We start from the raw sequence: 12,196 nt of genomic DNA, 5'->3' as shown, positions 1-12,196 counted from the left end.
GCAATTTTATTTTATTTTATTTTATTTTATTTTATTTTATTTTATTTTATTTTATTTTATTTTATTTTATTTATTGATTTATTGATTTTATTTATATATTTGACATAGAGACAGCCAGTGAGAGAGAGACAAGCAGGGGGAGTGGGAGAAGAAGAAGCAGGCTCCCAGCGGAGGAGCCTGATGTGGGGCTTGATCCCAGGACCCTGGGATCATGACCTGAGCCGAAGGTAGACGCTTAACAACTAAGCCACTCGGGCGCCCCATATATGTCCTGTTTAAACTACGTAAAAGCCTATAAATTGTTCACGATGTACATATGCCAAATTGCATATGCCTATTCTTTAGTTTTTATAAAATAGTGTAGTGCTCTGCATAAACTTCTTGAGAATTTCTTTTTTTTGGTAATAAAATTATATTTAATAATTCACAAAGGAGTTTTTGGCCAACTTTTAAAAGAAGTGATTTAAGGGGTGCCTGGGTGGCTCAGTCCCTAAAGCATCCAACTCTTGATTTCGACTCAGGTCATGATCTCTGGGTCATGAGATCAAGCTCTGTGTCTGGTTCCACATTCAGTGGGAAGTCTGCTTGAGAGTCTTTCCCTCTGCCCATCTTCTCCCCCCCCCCCCCCCCCCCCCCCCCCCCCCCCCTTCTCTCTGAAGTGAATGAATAGATCTTTAAAAAAAATAAAGTGATTTAAGGTGAGTTGATGACTTCATAAAAGATGGACCCAGGGATCAATTATATATTGGAACTTCTTTTTTTCTTATTATATAGAACTAGCATGTTGAATTAGGGCAGAAACTATTAGTATATGTTATTACAGTATGGAATCATGCTGAATAAGATTGAGTAAACTGATCTGTTTGAGTTGTTTGATTTTAAAGCAGTAAGTCTTAGTAAAGTATGTAAGGTGTCCGGGAAGACAATGTACTTTGAAGGCATGTCAAATTTTTCCAAACTAGTGTGTCTTTACTTTTTTTGTGTCTTCAAGATTCTGATAAAACATAAGGGTTCTTTCTACAGAATAATATACACCCAAAATATAACAAAATATTTTACATATACTTTCTGGAGGATTGTAAGAATACGCCTTGATATATCCTCAAATTCTCTGCTTCCCAGTCATGAGGATTACCAAATTTTAGATTACATCAAATAATAAATAGTTAGTTTATTATTTGATGTATTTAAAAACAATGCATTTTATTATTTTGCAAAAAGATTTATTCATTTTAGAGAGTGTGTTCATAAGCGGGGAGAGGGACAGAGGAGAGAGAGAAGCTCAAGCAGAGCGGAGCACAGAGTACGGAGACTGTTGTGGGGTTCTGTCCCGAAAAATAATACATTTTAAATTTAATATATAAACATTTTTAATATTTGGCATTTTAAAAAGATCTGTAAGTAGAAGTTATAATAATGCCAAATGTACAGATTTTATTCCTGGCTCTTTACTTTGAATGACTCTAACTATAATGTTTGTGTCATAATTTGCCTAACCATTCCCATATTACTGAGGTATTTTTCTTTTACAAATTAAAGCATGACAAGAATCTTGCTTCACCAAGCCCTTCATTCTGTGTTTTGGATCATTGCTTTTGGGTAGAACTCTAGAGTTAGAATTACTGTGTTATAGATTATACCTGTTTCTAAAGTTCTCAGAAGATTGCCTGATTGCTTTCCAAATTTATATAGCTGATAATTTATGATAATGCGATTTTTACCACACCATTATCTATATTGGTTTTTCATTTTTTTTGAAAGATTTATTCATTTATATGAGAGAGAAAGAGCATGCGCATGTGGGGGTGGAGGGCCAGAGGGAGAGAATCTTCAAGTGGACTCTGTGCTGAGTGCGGAGCCTGAGGTGGGGCTCATTTCCACAACGTAGGAGATCGTGACCTGAGCTGAAACCAAGAGTCAGTTGCTCAACCAACTGAACCACCCAGGTGCCCCGGGTTTTTATTATTTTTAATATTTGTTAATTTGATAACTAAAAATGATATCCAGTTATTTTAATTTTTCTTTGATTACTTGTCAGGTCATCAGAATAATATTTCTTTATGTGTCTGTTTTTTTGCCCATTTCTCTCTTAAACTATTAGGTTTTCTAAAGTTAAGATTTCTTTAAATAATGATACCAAATTTTAGTTTGAATATACCAAAGGTACTTTTTCACTTTGTCCTTTCGTTTTGATGACATAAGAAAATATTTATAGGTACACAGTTAAACTTTATAGTTTTTTTTGGGGGGTGGCGAGATACAGGGTGATTAAAAAATTGAATCTTTGAAAAGAAATTAGGTTATATAGGATTACAGTTGCTCTTTGAATAGCACAGGTATGAACTGTGTGGGTCCACTTCCATGCAGATTTTCTCTGGTAAGTACAGTACAGTACCTAAATGTATTTTCCTCCCCCTCCTCCCCCTCCTCCTCCTCCTCCTCCCTCATCTTCTTCCTCTTCTTCTTCTTTTTTAAAAGATTTATTTATTTATTTAGAGAGCAAGAGAGAGCATAAGCAGGGAGGAGAGGGAGAAGCAGGTTCCCCACTGAGCAGGGAGCCCGATGCGGGGCTCAATCCCAGGTTCCTGGGATCATGACCTGAGCCAAAGGCAGATGCTCAACCAGCTGAGCCACCCAGGTGCCCCTAAGCGTATTTTCTCCTACAATATATATATATATATATATTTTTTTTTTAAAGATTTTATTTATTTATTCGACAGGATAGAGACAGCCAGCGAGAGAGGGAACACAAGCAGGGGGAGTGGGAGAGGAAGAAGCAGGCTCATAGCGGAGGAGCCTGATGTGGGGCTCGATCCCGTAACGCCAGGATCACGCCCTGAGCCGAAGGCAGACGCTTAACCGCTGTGCCACCCAGGCGCCCCTCTCCTACAATATTTTTAATAACATTTTTTTCGTCTAGTTTACGTTATTGTAAGAATATAGTATATAATAACAGATAACATGCAAAATATGTGTTAAGGCTTCTGGTCAACAATAGGCTATGAGTAGTTAAGTTTTTGGGGAATCAAAAGTTATACCTGGATTTTCTTTTTTCTTTTTTAAAGCTTTATTTATTTATTTATGTATTTGAGAGAGTGCGTGCATGTGAGAGTGTGTGTGGTCATGAGTGGGGGAGGGGCAGAGGTAGAGGGAAGGAAGCAGACTCCCCGCTGCTGTGACATCATGACTTGAGCCAAAATCAAGAGTCGGCCACTCAGCTGAGCCACCCAGGCGCCCCTATACCTGGATTTTCAGCTGCATGGGGGATCAAGGCTTCTAACCCACATGTTGTTCAAGGGTCAGCTGTATATAGTATGCACCAAATTATAGTGTTACTCTTATTTTTCTGTACTTGTAATGCAGAGATCATTTTTTTTTTAAAGATTTTATTTATGTGACAGAGAGAGAGAGAGAACAAGCAGGGGAGCAGCATTCTGAGGGAGAGAGAGAAGCAGACTCCCTGTTGAGCAGGGAGCCTGATGTGGGGCTCGATCCCAAGAACCTGAGATCGTGACCTGAGCTGAAGGCAGATGTTTAACTGACTGAGCCACCCAGGCTCCCCAAGATCATTCTTTGTATACACAAATCTCTACACATAAGCACCCAGGCACCCCGAGATCATTCTTTGTATACACAAGTCTCTACACATAAGCACACAGCAGCTGCATAGGACTAAGGAAGTTACACATCACATTCACAAAATCTTTCAGCAAGTTCCAGAAGATTGACAGAGTACAGCTATAACTCTTATTCTGGCTCTTTCTTCACAGGTGGCTAAAATCTGATATTTTCTGCATGCTGTAAGTGAGACACATTAGGCAAAATGATACAACTTCTCTTGCAGTATTCCACATCATGTGGAAGATGAAAATGACTTCGTTCATTGTCAGATACTGTCTTTTAAGAGGGAAAGTCCATTTGCCATAATGGTTATATCTATAGCACTAGAAACATTGAAATTAAACATGTAAGGATTGTCAGAAGTGAATGTCTTTTGTTCAAGAGTACATACATGGTCCATTCTTTTTTCATGAAGAAAATAATAGTTGAATTGCATATCTGGATATGTTGACAGAGTGGTCTTTTCCACAGCTAAGGAAAGACTTTGACAGCATACTATAGCAGGTTAGGTCTCTGCCTTCATTCATCCAGTTGTGTGGAGCTTTCTTCATGGTTTTCTTCCATACTACTGGTTTAGGCATTCTGTTCTGTCAAAAAATTTTTTTTTCTTGAGGCGCCTGGGTGGCACAGCGGTTAAGCGTCTGCCTTCAGCTCAGGGCGTGATCCTGGCGTTATGGGATCGAGCCCCACATCAGGCTCCTCCGCTATGAGCCTGCTTCTTCCTCTCCCACTCCCCCTGCTTGTGTTCCCTCTCTCGCTGGCTGTCTCTATCTCTGTGGAATAAATAAATAAGATCTTAAAAAAAAAAATTTTTTTTTTTTCTTAGACCAAATTATATTGAATGCAAGCCAAAATTTATTAACTTGTTAGAAAAGGAAATGGCGGGACACCTGGCTGGCTCAGCTGTTAAGCGTGTGCCTTCAGCTCAGGTCATGATCCCAGGGTCCTGGGATCGAGCCCCACATTGGGCTCCCTGCTTGGCAGGAAGCCTGCTTCTCCCTCTCCCACTCCCCTTGCTTGTGTTCCCTCTCTCGCTGTCTCTGTCAAATAAATAAAAAATCTAAAAAAAAAAAAAAAAAAAAAAAAAAGAAAAAAGGAAAGGAAATGGCAAGGTTACAAATAGAACATGCAGGTTCAGAGGGAGGGTATGGAAATAGGGAGGTTATATAGGTTGGGAAACAGAGAGCTTACATTAGTGTTTTAAAAGAAAGAAAATTTGAAGTTTTATTTTACAGGGTCATATAAATACCATGTCTGTATTTGTAATTGCAAGGAGTAATAAGATGATCAGAGGTGCCAGATAGAAGAAAAAATGATATGGATACATTTTGGGTCTGAAATTGGAATAATGAGATTTTATCACCCAACTAATGTTAGCAGCACCAGGTAATAGAAAATCATGAAATGGTGTCAAGTAGAAGTAGAGCACCTAGCAGTAAGTTCTAATTTTGATCAGGTTACTATTGCTGATAGGGATTTTTCTCAAGGTACAAAGTTATAGAATGGAGTTTGCCATTTTTTAAATCCAATATGGGTCTAATTTTTTCTCTTTGAAAGTTCAAAGCATTGGCCTTCTCTGAAATTGTGACCACCCAAATTCCTAGTTAACATAGCATGTGACCTTTTTTTCGGGGGGGGGGATAAGCTAGGTACCTTTTGTATCTACCATCTCTTCTCCACAAGAATGAGGTAACAAAGGAATGTATCGTAGCTGCAAGAGAGTCAGGTTTGAGGGGCACCTGGGTGGCTCAGTCGTTAAGTGTCTTCCTTCGGCTCAGGGCGTGATCCCAGAGTCCTGGGATCGAGCCCCACATCAGGCTTCTCTGCTGGGAGCCTGCTTCTTCCTCTCCCACTCCCCCTGCCTGTGTTTCCTCTCTCTCTGGCTGCCTCTCTCTCTGTCAAATAAATAAATAAAATCTTTAAAAAAAAAAAAAAAGAATCAGGTTTGAAGTAGGCTGCTGGATTGGTGTGCTCAGTGACAGTGGGGGCATATAATATAGATCTTTATAAGAGTATAAACATAACTTCGATGCTTCCTTTAGAAATTAGTTTTACTTTTTCGAAGGTGTTGAATACTTTTTGTGTCACCTCGTTTCTGTTGGGTTTTCTTCCCATGAACATTTCATTGGGATTTTTACCTTTCTCCAAGCTCTTGATTGTTCTCTTTTGTGCCTAATATAAAGAGCAGTTTTAGGGCTTATTTCTAATTGTATTGTCCAAATGTTTTCTAATTTTTTACTTATGCTTTTATTAAGTTTTCATTTTTATCCTACATATTATAAGAATTTGAGTATTTTAGAAATTGTCATATGTATAAAATACACAATAACGTAATGAAACTACTTCCCATCTCAGTTCATCACTCCACTCCAAAACATTACCAGCTCATAGCAATTTTTTTGTACCACCTCTTTATTGGTTTCCTAGGGCTGCTGTTAAGAAAGTTATTCTCTCACAGTTACGGAAGCTAAAAATCTGAAATTTAGGTATTGGCATTGGTTCCTTCTGAGAATTGTGAGGGAGAATCTGTTCAAGGCTTCTCTCCCAGCTTCTGGTGGTGACTGGCAATCCTTGGCATTCCTTTGCTTATGGATTTATCACCCCCGTCTCTGCTTTGTCACCCCAGTGTTCTTCCTTTGCCTCTGCATCCTCAAGCGGCCATCTTATAAGGACCAGTCATGTTGAATTAGGGGCCTGCCCTACCCCAGTGTGAGCTCATCTTAACTAATTACATCTGCAATGACTCTTTTCCCAAATAAGGTCCCATTCTGAGTTACTGGGGGTTATTAGGACTTCACATACCTTTCTTGGGGGACACAGTTCAGCGTATAATAATTTATTACCCCCCATTCATGTTCTTACCACATGCAAAATACTTTTATTTCATCCTGCCATCTCCCAAAGTCTTAATCCATTCCCAAAGTCTGACTCCATATTGCTTCTTTTTCCCTTGCTGCTGTGACCTAAACTTACAAACTTCTCTTTAGCCCTGCACATAGGCATGTTACAGCTAAGATTTGCAAAAACTGGTTTTTACCTGAAATATACCTCACCCAAGGAGATAAGGAAGTACGTGCAGATGATTATGTTATGTTTAAGATTTACAGGAACAACATTACGAGATTCCTATATGCAAAGATCAGCTGACCAAGAACAAAGAAGTTACTTGACCTTCCCTGAATGTCTACAGACATCAACCACCTTTTGAGTCCAACTTCCTCCCACTTCCGCCTCTTCCTAACATAAAAGCTCAGGTCTCATGCTTGAGGAGATGGGTCTTTAGGACAGTAGTCTGCCACCTCTTTGGTTTGCTTGCTTTCTAAAATAAAGTCTCTTTCCGACTCCAATATCATGCCTCTTGACTTACTGGCTTGTCATACAGTGAACAGAACAAACTTGAGACTTGTTTAAAAAAAAAAATGTGTGGTAAAGTGAAGAGCATAGAGAGAAATCAGCCTCTGTTGCCCCAGTGAACAGATAAGGCTAAAAGCTGGGGGTAGAGCACAAACATTGTGGAAACAAAAAAATTTATTTCTCCAGCCCTCAACCTAAATATAAGGTGCTATGAGAGGAAGACCAAGGGGCAAGAAGGCTACCGCAGTGGCTCAGAGGACAGATCATCAAGTGACAGAGAATTATTCTCTAACCAAATGTGTCCTTTTGAGTTACAAACCTGCTTTACTGCAGTAAACGCCTTTTTCCTTCTGACTTCTCCCTTTAAAATGGGACTGTCTATACTATACCTAGCCAACCGCTGTATCTTGGAAGAAGATAACTATTTCCTATTTGACAGGGTCACAGATGGAAAGGAATTTTGCCTCAGGATCAACCATACCGAGTTTCACCCACACCTGATTTAGATGGTTCAGAAGATGAGATTTGGAACTTTTGAGATTATAATATTTAGATAAAATTCTGAATTTAAGAGTTGATGCTTTATGAGACATGCTGTTTCTTTCTAGTACACTTCTGCTTTTTCCTTAGTGTTGGATTGCTTTTTTGATGTTTTGGGCTTGGGATTTCTCTGTTGTTTTGGTCCAGCCTCAGTCTTTGGTAGGCCCTGTATATCCGGGCCTCAGGGTTTCACCATTTCTTCCTTCTCCCCATGGCAGACTTACATTTGTCTCTTTGGAAAGACTTGTGAGGAAGAGAGCCTCCTGCCTCTCCCCTAGCACTAGAAAACCTCTAATAGTATTGTTAACAGGAGTGAGAATTTGGGGTTGGGAATATTTCCTGTCCTTTGCTTAGGTGTAAAGATTTTTTTCCTTTGTCTTCCTAATCATGGTGGGTCTTTACCCATGCTGTGGATGTGACAGGGCTTGCTGCCAGTCCCCCAAATGCTTAAGGCTTTTGAAAGGAGTGTTTGGGCAAGAGGTGGGATTTCGTATCTTACCATCAGTAGTACCCGATTTGCTTCTTCATGCCTACACTGTCAAGGGAGATTATTTCTGATGGTTTTGTCTCCTTGCTGTCAGTCTTCCCCGTGAGCCTCTTACAAAAGTTCATGAAATAGAGTCTGTGAGTGGGTAAGAACTCTCAGTGGTTCCAGTGGTTCTACACTGTTACGCTAGCCCACAATCAGCCTTTAGCCATATGTTAAAACTTTAGCTAATTTCTTCTTATCTGCACATCTTTCTCCTTGCTATATCATTTGTGGATATTCTGAACATCTTGTAGTTCTTGGGGATTTGTTGGGAGAGTGTATCTCCCCTTGGATTTCAGGCTACTTGGTTGCCTCACAACTGTACCTTTCAGTTACAGGAAAAACTTGTTCAAGTTAGGTTTGGAGTGATGCTTTCAGCTACTTCTTAGGTGGAAATGGAATTTGGCCCCTGAATCCTTTTGATACGGGCCCTGTTTCTTTAATTTAAAAAATTAGGTTAAGAGGGCTGTGTGTCCCCACCTGTCGGTGCTGTCATGGTGGGTTTGCTGAAGAAGACCACCAACTTGTGGTATTGGCTGTATGTGAGAATGCACATGAGAGGCTAAGAATATTGTACAAAGATTCTTGATGTTCTTGAGCAAATTCCTAAAAATGCAGCATATAGAAAGTATATAGAACAGATTACAGATGAGAAGCTGAGTATGATTAAAGTGGAATCAGATGTTAAGAAATTAGAAAACCAACTTCAGGGTGGTGAACTGCAAGAAGTGATTTTTTGGGCTGAAAATGAACTAAGTCTGGCAAGAAAAATGATATAATGGAAACCATGGAAGCCTTTAGTGGAAGAGCCTCTTGCCAACCAATGGAAATGGCCAGTGTAATTATCATTAAATGACTAGTGTGTTGTTGAAAAGCTAATGTAATTATATCTTCTATTAAAAAAATAAAAGTTAGGTTAAAATACAACTTTTATTTTCACTTAATGAAAACTTTTCAGGCTATGAATTTGCCTCTTGAGTGTAGCTTTAGTCACATACTTGATATTTTATTTAGATATGATTTTGTTGTTTGGGAACATTTTCTCAATAATCCTTAGTTATTTTACAATTTTTTCTCCTTGATCTAATAGCTAACATTTAAAAATTATCAAATTATTTATTTCTACCTTGATTGATGTGTCTTGGGGCCCTCTTGTTTTCTTTCTCTCTCTCAATATGTATATATGTATATATACACAGTTATAGTTGTTTTATCTTCCTGATGGATTGACCATTTTTAAATTATAAAATATTGATCTTTATCTTTAATAATTTTTTTTTTTTTTTTTTGAGAGAGAGAGCATCATTGGGGGTGGGGAGGGGTAGAGGGAAAGGGAGAGAAAGAATCTTAACCAGGCTCTATGTCCCGTGCTGAGCCTGAGGTAGGGCTTGATCTCATGACCCTGAGATCACAACCAGAGCCAAAATCAAGAGTTGGATGCTTAATTGACTGTGCTACCCAGGTGCCCCTTTTAATAATGTTTTGTTTCAAGAGTCTATTTTTTTATCTGTTAAAATGATAGCCAGTCTAGCCATCTTATGGTTGCCCTTTGCATGGTATTTCTTTTTTCATGTTTTATGTTATTTGTGCTTTCATAATTTCTTTAAAAAATTATTTATTTTAGAGAGAGCATGAGCGGGAAGGGTAGAGAGAGAGAATCTCAAGCAGATTCCACAATGAGCACATAGCCCAATATGGGTCTTGATCTCACAACCCTAAGATCACAACTGGAGCCAAAACCAAGAGTCAGGCACTTAATGGACTGCAACCCACACACCCCCTTATTCGTATTTTCAAATCTCGAGTATGCCTTGTGTAGACAGTATATGGAACTTGTTTTTTTTTTTTAAAGTCCTGTTTATTAATCTTTGCCTTTTGATCGGAGTATAGTCATATTAAATGCTATTATTATTGTGGTTGGATTTATGCCTGCTATTTTACTTTTTAAAATTTTTATTTTATTTATTTGAGAGAGAGTGTACAAGTGGGGGGAGGAGCAGGGGAATAAGCAGACTCCTCACTGAGCAGGGAGCCTTAACGGGGCAGAGGGGGGAGCGCTTGATTCCAGGACCCCGAAATCGTGACTTGAACTGAATTCAGACACTTAACTGACTGAGCTACTCAGGCACCCCCTGACATTTTACTTTTTGTTTGCATTGTCTTAATGACTACTTTGTTTCTCTCTTTTCCTTTTATAGTACCTTTTCTCAAGTGGATATTTTCTAGTGTACCTTTTTCATTCCTTCATGATTTTCAAAGTATATTTTTTGGGTTCTTTTTAAATTTTTTAAAAGATTTTATTAGAGCGAGTGTGAGTAGGGGGAGGGGCAGAAGAAGAGGGAGGGAGAGAGAAAATCCCAAGCCAACTTTGTGCTGAGTGCGGAGCCTGAAGAGGGGCTCTTAATCACAACCCGGTATCATGACCTCAGCTGAAATCAAGAGTTGACGCCCAACTGACTAAGCCACCTGGGTGCCCCCAGTTATTTAGTGGTTCCTCTGGGGCTTACAGTATTCACCTTATTGGAATCTACTTAACTCCAGTAACATAGAAAATTCATTCCCACATGCCTCCGTTCCTTTCTCCCTTTTTGTGCTGTTATTATTAAAGATATTATGTCTGTATATACTACAAATCAACAATCTACTATTATAATTATTGACTTATAATCTTTTAAAGCTATGAGAAGGAAACCACAAATGTATTTATACAGCGTGTTTGCGTATGCGTGTGTGTGTGTATGTATGTGTGTATTCCTGATTACCACTTGTGTTTCTCTTCATTTCTTCCTGTGGGTTCAAGTTACCTTCCGATATTACTTCCTTAATCCCAGTATATCTTTATTCACATTCTCTTTCATTGTGCTTTCATTGTCAAAAATATCACATTTCTCTGTGTTATAGTCCCAGCAGTACAATTTATGGACATTGTTTTATGCAATTACTATTTATGTATTTATTTATTTATTTGAGAAAGAGAGAGAGCAGGAGTGGGGGAAGGGGCAGAGGGAGAGGGAGAAGCAGACTCCCTGCTGAGCAGGGAGCCCGATGTGGGGCTCAGTCCCAGGACCCTGAGATCATGACTTGAGCCAAAGGCAGATGCTTAACCAGCTGAGCCACCTGGGTGCCCCAGTGCTATTGTCTTTTAAATGAAGAGAAGAATGAGAAAGAAGTATCTAATCATGTCTTTTATCATTTCCTATATAATTCCCTTTGTCAGAGATTTTTTCTGTGTGTTTAATTGGTCTGTTATATTTTTTAAAGATTTCAGCTTTATTGAGGTAAAATTGACTGAATCTTCTTGGTGGGGTGTGTGTGTGTGTGTGTGTGTGTATTGCAATTATTGTGTCACATCACTTGATTTTAGCCTAAAGAATTTCCTTTAGTATTTCTTGTTAATCAGGGTTGGAGCAACAAAGTATCTCGGTTTTTGGTTTTTTTATTAAAAAAAAAAATTATTTTGGAGAGAGGGAATGCGAGAGGGGAGTGGGGCCGAGAGGGAGAGGGACAAGCAGACTCTGTACTGAGCCCAATGTGTGGCTCTATCTCATGACTCTGAGATCATGACCTGAGCCAAAACCAGCCGCTTAACTGACTGAGCCACCCAGGTGCCCCAAAAGTATCTTAGTTTTTGTTAGGGAATATTTTTATTGCATCTTTATTTCTGCAACATAGCTTTGCTGGATATAAGATTCTTGGTTGATAGCTTTGTTTTTTAAGCATTTTGAATGTCTTATTCCACTGCCTTTTGTCCTCCATTGTTTCTGTGGAGACCTCAGGTGTAAATTTTATTGTAGTTTCCATGTATGTGATGAGCCATTTTTCTTGTGTTGATTTCTTTCTTTCTTTTTTTTAAAAAATATATTTATTTTAGAGAGGAGGAGGGGGAGACAGTGTCTTTTTTTTTTTTTTTAAGATTTTATTTATTTATTTGACAGAGATAGAGACAGCCAGCGAGAGAGGGAACACAAGCAGGGGGAGTGGGAGAGGAAGAAGCAGGCTCATAGCAGAGGAGCCTGATGTGGGGCTCGATCCCATAACGCCAGGATCACGCCCTGAGCCGAAGGCAGACGCTTAACCGCTGTGCCACCCAGGCGCCCCGGGAGAGAGTGTCTTTTTTTTTTTTTTTTTTAAAGATTTTATTTATTTATTTGA

The 12,196-nt window shown here is 39.0% G+C and overlaps 1 protein-coding gene and 1 pseudogene across 12 annotated transcripts in view; both read left to right on the top strand.

Moving 5' to 3' along the window:
* MLLT10 (MLLT10 histone lysine methyltransferase DOT1L cofactor) overlaps positions 1–12,196 on the top strand; it is a 245,007-nt gene that overhangs the window by 110,602 nt on the left and 122,209 nt on the right. The window lies entirely within an intron of this gene.
* On the top strand, positions 7,786–9,171 carry LOC103664227 (annotated as a pseudogene).

The sequence above is a fragment of the Ursus maritimus genome, unplaced genomic scaffold (assembly GCF_017311325.1).
Source record: "Ursus maritimus isolate PB19 unplaced genomic scaffold, ASM1731132v1 scaffold_31, whole genome shotgun sequence".
Lineage (NCBI taxonomy): Eukaryota > Metazoa > Chordata > Mammalia > Carnivora > Ursidae > Ursus > Ursus maritimus.
This window is presented reverse-complemented; position numbering and strand designations above follow the sequence as displayed.